We start from the raw sequence: 12,724 nt of genomic DNA on the forward strand, positions 1-12,724 counted from the left end.
AGCTCAGCAGGGTCAGTATTTGGAAGGGAGACCACCAAGGTAGACTCTGCAGAGGAAGGCAACGGGAGATCACCTCTGGTCTACTCCCCGAAATGGTGACCACCTCTGATCTATTTCCCCCCAAAAGAAGAAGAAGAAGAGTTTGGATTTATATCCCCCCTTTCTCTCCTGCAGGAGACTCAAAGGGGCTTACAATCCCCTTGCCCTTCCCCCCTCACAACAAACACCCTGGGAGGTGGGTGGGGCTGAGAGTGCTCCGAGAAGCTGTGACTAGCCCAAGGTCACCCAGCTGGCGTGTGTGGGAGTGTACAGGCTAACCTGAATTCCCCAGATAAGCCTCCACAGCTCAGGCGGCAGAGCGGGGAATCAAACCCGGTTCCTCCAGATCAGAGTGCACCTGCTCTTAGCCACAACGCCACTGCTGCTCCCACCTCTAGTCTACCCCTCCCAAAAGACCACCTATGATCTTAGCAGCACTACACCACTGCTGCTCCCACCTCTAGTCTACCCCTCCCAAAAGACCACCTATGATCTTAGCAGCACTACACCACTGCTGCTCCCACCTCTAGTCTACCCCTCCCAAAAGACCACCTATGATCTTAGCAGCACTACACCACTGCTGCTCCCACCTCTAGTCTACCCCTCCCAAAAGACCACCTATGATCTTAGCAGCACTACACCACTGCTGCTCCCACCTCTAGTCTACCCCTCCCAAAAGACCACTTATGATCTATTCCCTTCCCCCCAAAAAGACCACCTATGATCTCGTCTAACCCCCCCTCCCCCCCCCCCGGGAGGAGGAGGAGGAGGTATAACAGTGATGCCATTCAGTCCCCTCTCCAAAGCACACATTTCCTCCAGAGATCCCGGCAGTCTGGAGTTGCAATTCCGGGAGATCTCCGCCCTCCACCTGGAGGTTGGCCACCATCCCCCCCCCTCCCCCATCAGGACACCGGTTCGGTTCCCCTCTTGCATGGCCCGTCCTGACGTGCCCCGGGGCACCCTCCAGGCAAGCGATCGGGCCGGCTGAGCCGGGCGGGGGCGGTCGCACACGGGAAAGGGGCGTGCTCGTGTGAATGGGCCGGGTCAGCCTGGGCGGCTCCTCCCCGGGGCTCGCCCGCCGCCTGATGCAATTTCCGAGCAGGGCTGTCATAGGCTGGGCGGCCGGCAGGCCGGGAAACGAAACCAAAGCGGCTTTTAAAGCGCCCGCCGCCTCCCGCTTCCCCCCCCAGAGCCCACCGCCGCGTTCACACGTGCCGGAGAGACGCGCGGCGCCCGGACCCGAGTCGACGCGGTAGGTGTGCGCGCGCGGGGGTCTCTGGGCCCCCCGGATCCGCGTCGCTGGCCAAGATCCCCCCTTCCCCCGACCCCCTGTCCCCCTCCCTCTATCTTGCACGTGGGAAGGGACCCGGGATCTGAACGAAGCGCGGGGAGATCCGAGTCTCCCCTTCCCGGGCTGAGACCCCGGAGTCGATCCTTCGGTCCCAGGCAAAACTCTTTCCCCGTCTGCGATTTCCCAAACCCCCTCCCCCCCCCCCCAATCCGGCGCCCGTGTCTCGTGTGAACGCAGCCGCCAGCTGATGGTGGGCAGAACGCGCGCCGGTCGCGTCCGGCTGAAAAACAAAGGATCGCCGCCCTTGACACGCGAGTTCAAAACCCCGCGACACGCATGTGATCGGCGGCGGGCTGGGGGGGAGGGCTGCCCAGGGAATCGAACGCGGGGAGACCTGGGTCCGAAGGCCACGTGGGAACGGCCCTTGCCTTCCCGGTCCCTTCCTGCCGGGCGGGTGCTGAGTTTAGGAGAAACTCCCAGGTAGATGGCGAAGGGGATTGGGCAAAGGGTCGTAATCTGGGGGGGGGGTCTTCTACCGCTTTGATGGCGGTCCTTTAGAAAGGGGAAAGTTTATAAGTTGTGACCTCTGGGGGGGAAAAAAGTTTAGAGGTTTTGAAAGTTGTTACTTCGGTTAAATAAATAAAGTTTAGAGGGGTTTTTTTTTATAAGTTCTGTAAAAAAAAGTTTGCTGGCGATTTTGGAAATGTAGGGTTAACTGATTACGCAGATATTGTTATCTGGCCAAAATATTGATAGATTGGTAACAATGCGCCGCTGGTGCATTATATCCCATTAAAGTCCCCCCAAAAAAAAAAAAAAAAAAAACCCTGCCATCCGCAGGCTTAAGCTCCCAAATCTGCAGGTATTACTACAAACATCCCAGTGAAGGGCGGAGATCTCTTATTGCCACGAATCTCCAGGGACAGAGATCGCTTCCCCTGGAGAAATTGACTGTTTTGGAAGGTGAACTGTTATGGGACTGCACCCCTTTTTAAGTCCCTGCCCATCCCAAACCCTGTCCTTGTCAGGCTTCATTAACCCCCCCCCCCCAAAAAAAAAAAAAAAAATCCCAGTATTTCCCAACCCGGAGTCATCAACCCCAGTCATCAACCCGCAAACCTCTCCAGTGGATCTTGGAGATCTCCTGAAGTTACGATTGATCTGATTGATCTCCGTACTATAGAGATCTATTGCCCTGGAGAAGAAGATGGCGGTTTTGGAAAGTGGAGGTTGTGGCGTTATACCCCATTAAAGTCCCCTTCGCTCCCCATAAACCCCGCAGTCCGTAGGTTTGACCTCCCCTACATCTGCAGGTATTTCCCAAGCTGGCAAGCCTGCCCATCTCACTGCTTGCCTTCAGACACGGGTGTCGGGATTCAACTCTGTCCTCCTTGACCTTTGGCCAGACTCGATCCACGCCACCCAGTAGCGATTTTCTTTGTGTGTTCGGTGGATGTGTTGTGTACTTATCCACTTCAGCTGGGAAGGGGGTTGCGGTGTTTGTCTGGGGCAGCAACAATAAACAGGGAGTTCTCGCAGAGTCTGAGAGGCTGGCATCATTCGATCCCGGGACTGGAGACCAGTGCTTCAGATGTTATTATTATTACCCGGTTAAGCTTCTCACTATAAAGGAATTCTGGAGAAAGCTCGAGAAACTTTCAAGAAGAGCTGTTTTCGTCGTTCGAGTTTGATCCTAGAGATTAAAAGGTGTTAGGTTGGGTTTTGCTGTTGGATTTCGATTTTGGGCCCATGCAGCCGTGAGTTGCTTCTGTCTTCTACCAGGACATAAAACGCCAGGATCAGGATTCGAATCCAGAAGCACCTTATAGACCAATAAGAATTCCAAGACTTAAAGGTTTTGGAGAGTCAAAAGATTGCTTCTTGGGATAAGAGCAAGAGGTCTTGGTACGTGGGAACAAGAAGGCGAAAATGCAATTATTATGGAGAATAAATAATACCTCTATTGTATTGTCTATTATTCAATGGTTAGGGAGTCCCAGCTTAGTATTAAAGTAGTAATTTTAGGGAATTATAGTTTAGAGGAAGATTTAGCTTTGTGAGTCTTTGTTTTTTTTTTTTCTTGATAGGGTTTGTAGTTTTCTGTCCAGAGGCCTTCAGCCCTGTCCTTTCCTGAGCCTCCTGGCCATTTAATTCTGTTGTTCTCTGAAATAAAAGTCTGCTCTAGCGGAGAATCTCTGGTTGCCTCTGAAAATGGGGGGAGATTGGGACTATAACAATCCATACAGGTTTTTGCTGAAATAAAGGTGTGACGAGGGTTCTGTTTATTTTCACTCTCTTTGTAGTTAGTTTCCTTTTCCTGCGTTGGACCTTTGGAAAATTAACCCAGGTCAGAATAAATATCTGGTCCTACAGGTTCCTGTTGCTTTGATGCCTTTTTTTGTTGCAAGATGACTCTCTGCCACTGTGATCGGTTCAAAGTTCAGAGGTTCGGGTTGCCCCGGGTGGTAAGGGTGGACCGGGTTGCGGAGGCTGGGTCTGCAGCAACAAGAATGAATTGGGGTGGGGGGTTAGATTACAGGAGAGGAATGGAACCAGACATTCCTGAGTTTTGAGGCACCTGAAAGATGAACAGAGGGGTAAATTTAGCAGACAAATTTTATGCAAGGATCTAACTCAGGGGTCTGCAACCTGTGGCTCGCCAGATGTACATGGACTACAATTCCCATCAGCCCCTGCCAACATGGAAACCACACAACACCCTATAAGTTAGATCAGGGGTCTGCAACCTGTGGCTCGCCAGATGTTCCTGGACTACAATTCCAGGGAATTGTAGTCCATGCGAACTTATCGGGAGGAGTACCTGAGGTCTTGAGAACTCAAGGATCAACAAGTGTTAACAATGATTTCGAGCTTCTATTATGGCCGTGTTCTAGTAGCATTTTCTCTTGATGTTTTGCCTCCATCTGTGGCTGGCATCTTCAGGGGATCTGTAGCTGGCATTTTCCGCCCTCTGAAGATGCCAGCCACAGATGCAAGCGAGACATCAGGAGAAAATGCTACTAGAACATGGCCATACAGCCCGGAAACCACACAACACCCCAGTGATTCTGGCCATGAAAGCCTTCGACGATTTAACTTGTACTTGACATAGAAAAAACATGTTTTTATCTACCCCTTCCTCCATGCAACGTGGGGCTAAATATAGTTTCAGAGTGGGTAGCTGTTCTGGTCTACAGCAGAAAGGCTAGATTCGAATCCAGGACCACCTTAAAGACCAATATATTCAGGGTTTAAGGTGGAAATCAAAGTTCTCTTCGATCTGATGAAGGAGATGTTGCGGAAAATCTTATCGGTTTCTAAGGTGCTACTGGACTGGAATCTATGGTTTATTAGTTGAAAATGTTCATGAGCCCGCCTTTCTCCAAGCGAACGTATTTCTCCCCTAGTTTTATTCTCTCAACAGCCCTGCGAGGAAGGGCTGGCCAAGGATTTTGGACTTGACTATCCCCTCGCTGCTGTAGCTACTATACCAGACTGGTTCTCTATTTACCAATTGTGTTTCTCATCTTCCACATTTCTTACGGCTTTGTACTCTTGCCCAAATGCCTGATGACGCGGTTCATCGGAGCTACTGCCAAACACAACTTGTGACTCTTAGTAGCATTCCTGGACTTTCCTTAGCATTTTTATGAATTAAGATATTTATACCCTGCTTTTCCCTTGGGACTCAGAATTCCAAAAATAGAGGGAAAACCCCAAATGAAGTAAAATCCCAATTGGCATCCTTCGTTGCCAAGAAAATCCCCGCAGTTTGTGTGCGTAAAGCGCTGTTAAGTCGCAGATGACTTCTGGAGACCCAGTAGGGTTTTCAGGGCAAGAAACTAAGGCTCATTCTGCACATGCAGAATAATGCACTTTCAAACTGCTTTCAGTGCTCTTTGAAGCTGTGCGGAATAGTAAAATCCACTTGCAAACAGTTGTGAAAGTGGTTTGAAAACGCATTATTTTGCGTGTGCGGAAGGGGCCAAACAGAGGAGGTTTGCTGTTGCCTTTCTCTGCCTAACGTTCCTGGACTTCCTCGGTGGTTTCCCATCCAAATAGGAACCAGAGCCGGCCGTGATCAGGTTAGCCTGCATCTTAATCTCCTTTAAAAGCCCCCATAAATCAAATGGCCTTACAACATTTCTCTTCCCATGAACTCAGGATATTCTGGGAGGCTTTTCGAGACCGAGTGCCCAAATTGCAACCCCAAATCCGCTTAATTATTGCAAAGTGCCCACACCGCAATTTAACCCGAATACTGAGGTTTTAGTTTAGAAAAAACGGTTGGTTCAGAGGCGTGCGTTACTCGGGAGTAAGCTTGGTGGTAGTCGGTGGCTTGGCTTTGAAGCAACCGAGCAACTCTTCCAACGGGTGAATCACGACCCTAGGAGGGTTTACTCAGAAGCAAGCCCCACTGCCAGCAACCGAGCTTACTCCCAGGTAAAGGATCGCGCTTTAGTTCTTTGCATGAAAATCAGTGGGGTTTAACAGCGCTTAACAGGGTTACCTACCCTGCTTCCCCAAAACTAGGTCTTAGGTTTAATGCTAATAATCGAGCCCAGTGGCCAGGCCAGCCTAGATGTGGGGGGGGGGGGCACTCTGTTTGCGTGTGCCCACAGAGAGGGCTCTGAGTGCCACCTCTGGCACCCGTGCCATAGGTTCGCCACCACTGTTCTAAGTGAACTGCTGGTTTGTATCTGATAATAATGTTTCCAGTCTATGTTTCCTCTGATTGAGGGCAATCGATGAGAATTGGGGATAGCAGGTTCTTCCTGACATGATTGTCAATCTTGCAATCAAATAGAACATGGTCTGCCGTTTCTATGCTCCCATCTTGGAAGATGCAGGTCCCATCTTCAATCAGGGACTGGGTGTATTTTCCTTCAATAAATGTCCAAGGTGAGGCATCTGTATTATATTTTTCTGTTTTAATTATATATAGTGGGTTTTAAGTACTGTTACTATTGTGTTTTTATCTCTATGCCAATGGTTCTCAACCTGGGGGTCGGGACCCCTTTGGGGGTCAAACGACCCTTCCACAGGGGTCGCCTAAGACTCTCTGCATCAGTGTTCTCCATCTGTAAAATGGATAAATGTTAGGGTTGGGTGCAGAGGTGGGATCCAGCAGGTTCTCACAGGTTCCCGAGAGTAGGTTACTAATGGCCATTGAGGTGCAGTGATGCGAGAGTTTACTAATTGGTGATTTTGCCGTGATTTTTGCCTTGGATTTAGCCCTCCTCTCAGCGGTAAGCGCAGCATGAACTTGAAGAAACCCCAGTCCTAGCAGGAGGTGCACCGGCGTGCGTGGCAGCCTGCGCCTGCGTGCATTCGTTTCCCACCCAAGGACCGGCGCAGAGGCTGCGTCCTTGCCACAGCCCCGCCCAGCAATGCCCCGCCCCTGAAATGCCCAGCCACACCCCCATTGTGCCCACCCAGCCTCATTGGCGCTACGCCATAGTTTAAATCCCACCACCATGGGAACCTGTTACTAAATTTTTTGAATCCCACCACTGGTTGGGGGTCACCACAACATGAGGAACTGTATTAAAAGGTCGCAGCATTAGGAAGGTTGAGAACAACTGCTCTGTGCTGTACGTCGCCCTGAGCCCTTCGAGGGAGGGTGACTCAGAAATCGGAAGAATGAATGAATAAAAAAAAATATATGGCATAGAAGGGAAAAACCTCTCCTGTACTTAGCATTGGTCAGCCTGGAAAGATAACACATCAGAGTAAACTTGTTAAGCAAGGATTTATCAAAGCAGGGATCTAATGCCCTGTTAAAAGTCTGTGACTGTAACCATTCGCCAACGTTGCCTGCACAATGCTTATTGAAGTAGATCAGTGATGGCAAACCTTTTCGAGACCGAGTGCCCAAATTGCAACCCAAATCCCATTTATTTCATGCTAAAGTGCCATTACGCCATGCATATCTTGAGACAACCCGAATACTGAGGTTTCAGTTTAGAAAAAAGGTTGGCTCCAAGGCATGTGTTACTCAGGAGTAAGCTTGGTGGTAGTTGGTGGCTTTGCTTTGAAGCAACCATGCAACTCTTCCAATGGGTGAATCACAACCCTAGGAGGGTTTACTCAGAAGCAGGCCCCATTGCCAGCAACCATGCTTACTCCCAGGTAAAGGATTGCGCTTTAGTTCTTCACATGAAAATCAGTGGGGTTTAACAGCGCTTAACAGGGTTACCTACACTGCTTCCCCAAAACTAGGTCTTAGGTTTAATGCTAATAATCGAGCCCAGTGGCCCAGGCCAGCCTAGATGTGGGGGGGGGGGGGACTCTGTGAGTGCCCACAGAGAGGGCTCTGAGTGCCACCTCTGGCACCCGTGCCATAGGTTCGCCACCACTGAAGTAGATGATAGGAGTGTGCGCTCAAAATATATGAACATTGCTGTTTCAGGTCAGTAGTTTGGGTTCACGGAACGGTGTTGGGAATCTGGGATTCTTATTAAAAATGAAACTGCCCCAAATCTGTCTGGTTCTTGGTGGAGGTGATTCCTGGATGGTGCTTGTCTAGGTGGGGTCAGATGCAGACTGTATTTAGTGTGGAAAACCACAGAGCCGCAAAATGTGAGCTGGATCTGGAATTTGTTTGAGTCAACGTGGAGTGATCTGGCAGTTCTTCATGACTACAAATGTCCAATGACTTGTGAAATGGACCACAAGTCGGATGGGCTCATCGCGGTTCTATGTCATCCACCTGGGTTGTGTCTCCTGAGCCCTCAATCTCTACAAACAAGGATACATATTTCTGGCCGTTTTGGGTTTTCCGGGCTGCGTGGCCGTGGTCTGACATGCTTCCGAAGATGCCAGCCACAGATGCAGGCAAAACGTTGGGAGCAAAAACTACCAGACCACAGCCCGGAAAACCCAAAACAGCCAGAATCAACATAATGCATAAATATTTCTATCTAATTTGTATCCTGCCCTTCCATCCAAGGAACCCAGGGCAGCCGACATCGTTTTCCCTTCCTCTATTTTATCCTCACAGCAACCCTGCGGAGAAGGTTAAGGTCTAGTCCAAGATCACCCAGCGCGGTACCTAGACTGCAGGGGTTAGAAATCAGGTACCCCCCTCCCTCCTAATCTAGCACCCACAACCACAAGGGGTTCTTATTTCTGGGGATCAAAGACACACAGTGGCGTAGGAGCAGCAGTGGCGTAGGAGGTTAAGAGCTCTTGTATCTTTTCCTCTCCCTTTTCTTTTCTTCTTTAAAATAAGTTAAGAAATGTTCAAGAAACTAAAGGATGACCCTTCGGGGTTCCAATATACTATATGTATTATGTAGGAATGAGATATACAGTATTATAGCACTAGATTTGCTTGCCAATTTAACGTACGACAAGGGCATGCTTGTTCATACCCTATTACCTTTTTAGTGTGTTTATTTTTATTGTCTGTCTATGTCTCTTTTTGCATTTTAAACAATAGAACATTTATTATCAAAAAGAGCTCGTGTATCTAATCTGGAGGAACCGGGTTTGATTCCCCGCTCTGCCACCTGAGCTGTGGAGGCTTATCTGGGGAATTCAGATTAGCCTGTACACTCCCACACACGCCAGCTGGGTGACCTTGGGCTAGTCACAGCTTCTCCGAGCTCCCTCAGCCCCACCCACCTCACAGGGTGTTTGTTGTGAGGGGGGAAGGGCAAGGAGATTGTCAGCCCCTTTGAATCTCCTGCAGGAGAGAAAGTGGGGATATAAATCCAAACTCCTCCTCCTCCTCTTCTTCTTCCTCTTCCTCCACTTCCTCCTCCTCCTCCTCCAATTTATCCTGACAGCAACTCTGTGAAGCTTGCTGGGTAACGTTGGGCCAGTCACACCTTCTAAGGCCCCTTCCGCACATGCACAATAAAACACTTTCAATCCACTCTCTGCACTTTGCAGCTGGATTTTACTGTGCAGGAATAGCAAGATCCCCTTGCAAACAATGGTGAAAGTGGATTGAAAGTGCATTATTCTGCATGTGCGGAAGGGGCCTGAGTCTAACCTAGCTGACAGGGTTGTTCTGAGGGTAAGACAGGGGAGAGAGGGAGGAGAAAGGCATCAGCTGCTTTGGCATCCCACTGAGGAAAGGATGGATTATAAATGACACGAATAAGCCTAGGTATCAGCTGTGGTTGTTTCTGTTGTCCCACGCGGGTTGGCTACCGTTACGTAAGAGTGGCTGTTTGGAATTAGTCTCGGCGACAGAGAAATTGTTTATAATATTTGCGGCTGGTGCCGAGCCCTCCGAACCGCTTCCTTGATCGAGACCGGGAAGTGAAATTGGAGTGACGGTCAAGAAGGAAGCGTCTGGGAGAGGCCGGCTCGGATCAAAGTGGCGGAAGATGCCACACCGGCCGAAGCTGCTGCTGGTGGGGGGGGGGGGCAGAAGGGGCTGTGGGGAGGGGTCTGAGGCTCAGTGGTCCAGCCTCCGGAAGATACCCAGCTCAGTCCCCAGTATTTCCAGCTAAAAGGTCCAGGCGATAAGTCGTGTGAAAGAGACCCTGGAGAATGTCTTGTCGAAGGCTTTCACGGCCGGAATCACTGGGGTGTTGTGGGGTTTCCGGGCTGTATTGCCGTGTTCCAGTGGCATGACATTTCGCCTGTGTCTGTGGCTGGTGAACCAGATTAGCTTGTGCACTCCCACACACGCCAGCTGGGTGACCTTGGGCTAGTCACAGCTTCTCGGAGCTCTCTCAGCCCCACCCACCTCACAGGGTGTTTGTTGTGGGGGGGGGGAAGGGCAAGGAGATTGTCAGCCCCTTTGAGTCTCCTGCAGGAGAGAAAAGGGGGATATGAATCCAAACTCTTCTTCTTCATCCCTGCGCTGAAGCAGTTTCTCGCCCCTTTCTACTTTTTGCTTTCCCCCTCCTGGTCTTCTTGTCTTCAGAGATGTTTTCTGGTCTTCCCCTTCCTTCTCCCTTTGATAACAGATGAGGAACTGACAGATTTATAGAATCAGGAAGTGCACGCCAGGGCAGGCTGGGGTTTTGTGTATTTTATATTGGGAAACCCAAGGACTTTATACTGCCAGGACGGTTTCACTATAGATGTCTGAACGATTGAGGTTTTAAATTGAGATGCCTAGCTGTCGAAGGGTTTCAGGCAGAGTTGGGATCCAGCAGGTTCTCACCAGTTCCCGAGAGTGGGTTACTGATTATCCCATCCAAATAGGAAGACGTTTCGCCTGCATCTGTGGCTGGCGCCTTCAGAGGATCTCTTTTTGAGCTCTTGAAGGTCCAGATGTGCCTGCGGGCCGCCTGAGTCACCTCGCAGGATGACAAAGCAAAGTCCGTCACAAACACAGACTCTGGGGTTTTGCAAACAAATGTTTTGTGTGCCTGCCACGCCCTGTTGCTGAGTCTCGTGGTTGGTGACTCAGGGATCTGGGCCTTTGTGGGAGATCTGAATTTGCTGTTCGGCTGGGGTGGTGTTTTTCTTTTGGTTTCAGGAGTGCGAGTTTGATGTAAAGTAGCCACACGGAGTTGGGAGATCCCTGGAGATTTGGGGAGTGTGGGGTTCGAGGAGGGGTGAGAGCCAGCATGATGCAGTGGCTCCGAGCTGTGGACTCCAACCTGGCATCCTGGGGTTGATTCCCCGAGCTGTGGAGGCTTATCTGGTGAACCACGTTTGTTTCCCCACTCCCCCACACGAGCAGTGAACTCTAAGCTGGAGAATTGAGTTTGATTCCTCACTCCTGCACATGAAGCCTGCTGGGTGACCTTGGGCCAGTCCCAGTTCCTCTGAACTCTCTCAGCCCCACCTGCCTCACCAGGTGCCTGTTGTGGGGAGAGGAGGGGAAAGGAGTTTGTAACCTGTTTTGAGACTCCTTATGGCTGAGAAAGCGGGGTCTAAATCCAGATTGTTCTTCTACCATGGTAGAACATTGGCTTGCATGCAAAGGGTCTCAAGTTCGATGCCCAGCATCTCTGGTTGAAACACAACCGTCGAAAGTCACAAAAGACTCAGAAATAGCAAAATTAACAATAGTAATGCAGAGAAGTTTGCAGGAAACTGGAAACCTTTTACGGATTATCTATTGTAAAAATAGAGTAGAAGAGAAATAATTTGCAGGATTTGAGATCTAAAAGGAAACAGCAGAATGAATTAGAATATCACTAATGATACAGGGTGCAATTGATGAATTGATTGATTTTAAATAGATGCATGAATGTTGAAGGGATTATGAGATAATGGGAAGTTTATGGTGTTCTGTTAGGTTGTGTTTAGTTATGGCAAAATTTATGTTTTAATTTTTCTTGTATTCTTTTTTGTATTTTTCTTTTCATTTTGTGTTAACGTAATGGCAGGTGTGGAAGTGTACAATGGTATATGTCTTATGTTGAGAAAATAAAAATGTATTATAAGAAGAAGAAGAAGAAGAGTTTGGATTTATATCCCCCCTTTCTCTCCTGCAGGAGACTCAAAGGGGCTGACAATCTCCTTGCCCTTCCCCCCTCACAACAAACACCCTGTGAGGTAGGTGGGGCTGAGAGAGCTCCGAAGAGCTGTGACTAGCCCAAGGTCACCCAGCTGGCGCGTGTGGGAGTGCACAGGCGAATCTGAATTCCCCAGATAAGCCTTCACAGCTCAGGCGGCAGAGCTGGGAATCAAACCCGGTTCCTCCAGATTAGATACACGAGCTCTTAACCTCCTACGCCACTGCTGCTCCCTAACCAGGCAGTAGGTGGCAGGAAAGACCTCTGCCTGAGACCCAGGAGTGCAGCTGCCAGTCTGAGTTGGCAATATTTTGATGGAACAATAGCCTGACTCAACAGAAAGCCGCATGATGGTGTTCACGTGTGTTCAGAACCACCTAACATGCAAAGTTCTATTTGTATCACAGAGCTGGCAGCTGGAAAACTTGAAAACTGTCAGCTGCCTTCTTTCATGGGAAGAAACTTCCCCTCCATTGTTTTGAAAGCCGAGAAAGCCCATAATTATTTTCTAATTGCAGCTAGGGTTGGCGAGCTGCAGGCAAGGCCTCGAAACGCCCCAGAGTGGCAGTGGATCTCCAGGCAACAGAGATCAGTCTCCCTGGAGAGAATTGATGCCTTGGAGAATGGACTCTATGGTATTAGAGAGTGGACTCTATGGTATTGTACCCCGCTGAGTTCCCGGTCCTCTTCAAATCCTTTTCTCCCCCAGCTTCATCTCCAAAGGTCCAAAGGAATTTCCCAACGTAGATTGGGCAATCCGATCTTTGTAACTTGAGAACTGCGTCCCATAATTAGGGCGTTCCAAAGCTCGCTCACGGTTTTGGGATCATTCACTTCGTCTTTATAACAAACGTAGCACTTTTTTCTATGGGGGAATTGTGGCCTTTGTCTGTTGAAAAACAAAAACCTGTTCAGTGTTTGTTTTGGTTGCTGCCGGGTAAAAAAACTGAAAACA

General features: G+C 49.5%; 1 protein-coding gene across 3 annotated transcripts in view; it reads left to right on the top strand.

Moving 5' to 3' along the window:
• The first annotated feature begins 1,197 nt into the window (after nt 1-1,197).
• The window catches only part of HELZ2 (helicase with zinc finger 2), a 68,903-nt gene continuing 57,376 nt past the window's right edge, over nt 1,198-12,724 (top strand). For all 3 annotated transcript variants that reach the window (XR_007244680.1, XM_048498868.1, XM_048498869.1), the window contains exon 1: nt 1,198-1,294. The gene's annotated coding sequence lies outside the window, so the exon portion shown is untranslated. The remainder of the gene's footprint in view (nt 1,295-12,724) is intronic.

This window comes from Sphaerodactylus townsendi, linkage group LG05 (genome assembly GCF_021028975.2).
Source record: "Sphaerodactylus townsendi isolate TG3544 linkage group LG05, MPM_Stown_v2.3, whole genome shotgun sequence".
Classification (NCBI taxonomy): domain Eukaryota; kingdom Metazoa; phylum Chordata; class Lepidosauria; order Squamata; family Sphaerodactylidae; genus Sphaerodactylus; species Sphaerodactylus townsendi.